Source organism: Nanorana parkeri, unplaced genomic scaffold (genome assembly GCF_000935625.1).
Source record: "Nanorana parkeri isolate BGI_ZX_2015 unplaced genomic scaffold, ASM93562v1 scaffold1919, whole genome shotgun sequence".
Taxonomy (NCBI): domain Eukaryota; kingdom Metazoa; phylum Chordata; class Amphibia; order Anura; family Dicroglossidae; genus Nanorana; species Nanorana parkeri.
In genome coordinates, this window is record NW_017308187.1 from 181,155 (window position 1) to 184,191 (window position 3,037).

The following is a 3,037-nucleotide window of genomic DNA, read 5'->3' on the forward strand; positions in this document are numbered from 1 at the left end:
TGTGAATTATTTTACTTCCTTAATAATGTATTATTGTATTCATGTATTAGTGTTCTTCAATACTTCCATTTCCCTTTACCCCATCTTCCTTTTTACCCCTAGTGTTTTATTTAAAAAAAAAGAAAAAAGATGTGAATTTGTGGATTTGTTCGATCCAGTGTTCTCAATCCTATCGTCCCCTCTCTCCCTCTTCCCTTCCTATTATCCTAGTGCGCTATTCTCTAGTGTCTTGGTCTACGTTTTGTATACACCCTGGTATCTTTACACCCTATCGCCGTCTCCCCCCGTGGAACCCCCCCTCCCCTCAAGAGGGAGAAAAAAAAAAGGGGGGAAGAAAAAAAAAAAAAAAACAAAAAAAAATCATCTGATTCTTAATCAAAATATATTAAGCTACCATCAAAGATGAAGACATGATCAAAAGAAACAAAGCGCTAAAGGTAGCTGTATGAGCAAAAGAATAAGCTATAATTGATTCTGGCGAGGTCAGTATGGAAGCTAATATAAAAGTATAAAACAGGACTAGCTTCATAAACAAGTATAGATATAACCAGTCATGGTCTACGTTTTGTATACACCTTGGTATCTTTACACCCTATCGCCGTCTCCCCCCGTGGAACCCCCCCTCCCCTCAGGAGGGAAAAAAAAAAAAAAGGGGGGAAGAGAAGAAAAAACCCCCAAAAAAACCCCAATCAAAACAAAACAAAAACCAAAAAAACACAAAAAAAACCCCCACCCTTCTTAAAAGGGTGTAACCTAAACTATAACATTTACATCAATTCTCACTCTCTTATTCTCTATACTTTAGTATTTTTGGCATCTATGGCTATGAAACATATATAAGTTATTTAGTCATCTGTTTCTACTCGATTTACCGCCGCCCTCCCCCTCCCCCCTTACAAACATCTTCCATCTTATTTTTTTTCCCTTGTACCAAGAACTTCTGTCCATTGAGGTAATTGAGGTATTGTAGATATCAAAGTAATGGGGGGATCTGGCCACAGTCTAAGCTCAACTGCAGGAATCCCCATGGCCGCTGTGAAGGTCTCTATACCGTCCGGTGAACGGAGAATAACTGCTTTACCATTTTTCCGGGCCATTAGATAAAAGGGGTATCCCCATCTATATGGTATATTGCCTTCTCTGAGCAGAGTAGTAAGGGGGCGCAAAGCCCTCCGTCGAGCTAATGTCCGAAAGGACAGGTCTGGATATAGATTAATTGCAGCTCCCCCAATGACCATAGGTCCTTTTTCTCTGGCTTTTTTTTAGTATCTCCTCTTTTATCCTGAAAAAATGGATACGGCATACAATGTCTCTTGGTTGTTTCAGAGAAGGGTTATAGGCCCCTGGACTTCTATGTACCCTATCAATTTCTATAGGGTCCACCTCAGGGCGATCAAGTAATGAATTAAATATGCCTTACTCTGTCTTCCATCTCATTAAGTCCTATTGTCTCAGGAAGTCCTCTAATTCTTACATTATTTCTTCTACTGCGATCTTCCACATCATCCATCTGTAACCAGATTGACTGTATAAACTTATATTGTCCTTTAACTGCAGTTTGTAATTCCTCAATAGCTGTATGACACAGTCCCTGGTGTACATCTATTCTGTCCAGGCGCTCATGAGTCCCCTGTATAGCTTTGTGCAGCCCAGCCATATCCTGCTTATATGTATGTTCAAAACGAGTAAACATTTTCTCCATATCTCTCTTAGAGGGTAATTGCTCTAATATCATTTTAGAATCCATAGTGGTATTACGTGACTCCAGGTCCTCCTCGGATGAGGCAAGCACACTTTCATGTTCTGCTAGCAGGTCACCTCTTGGAGAGGACTCCGCTGCCCCTAAGCTGTTCAGGGGCAATCCACTTGAGGTAGCCATCTTCCCTCCTTCTCTCGTGGGTTTAGAAGCACTGGCACCGGAAAAAAAAGTTTCCATTTCAGATCTCAGTGATCTGGCTGCTTTTGCTTTTTTCTCCTGTCCCTTCCTCCCCTTTCCTTTCTTGCCACTCATGCTCGTCTGAGGGGGAGTTCGTTAGCGTTAGCGATTTTGCTGGGGCTTGCTGGAGACTTGTGAAGGCTTGTTTAGGGGGTGATTATCCTGGAGGGTTGCTGCGGTCTGCTCTCTATGGTGCCCGGGATCCCATGTCGGGAGCTGCTCTCAGCACATCCACGCGCCGTGCACTCGCACTGTGCACCCGCGCATCATCGCCGTCCTCGGCAGACTGCTCCTTCTACCATTGCACATTTTTAGGGGCTTTTTGTTTCTTCTACCACTTGACTGAGAATTACTGCATGAACCCATGACTGATTGGAAAACAAATATCTGGTACATGGGTCACAGGGGGTTTCTATCAGTCATTTAATTGTTCTCTTCATTAGATTTTACCTGTAAAAAATATTTTAAGAACCAAAATACTTTTAAATTATTTCAAGATAGACTTTGTATATACATTTCTGATTAAAAAAGTAACACCAAGCAGATTTCCTTTTTTTGTGAATATTGCAATTATTTAAATGATTATAACAGTTCATTGTATTTAAAATAAACTTTAGTATTCTCAACAAAAATCATCCCTGCAGTGCCATAAAATAGATGTGGAACAACTACAGTTGCAGAAACCTGTGTTGTCTTTGAAAATTAAAGTTAAATGGAGCACAGATTTAAAAATAATAATATCTCAACCTGATTGGATATCTTAAATGAACACAGGCTCATTTGGAATGAAACTTTTTCCGTAATTTGTTAATTTTTTTTGTTTAAATTGTGCCACTTTAAAGATAGATTTAGTCTATTAATTTACAAAAGTAATGCAGTTTATAAATATAATTGAAATAATATATTGTTAGAATTTTTTAGTAATATACGGTAATTTATCATTTACTGCAAGCTAAAAGTAGATAATTAAGCAATATTGCTACATGTTATTGTGTTGTTCAATTAATTAAAGAGCAAAAATATCTGCTATTAACAATGCCAGGATTTTTTCTTCTTTTGATATAGATTTTTATTCAGATTTTAACAAAATACAACTTACAG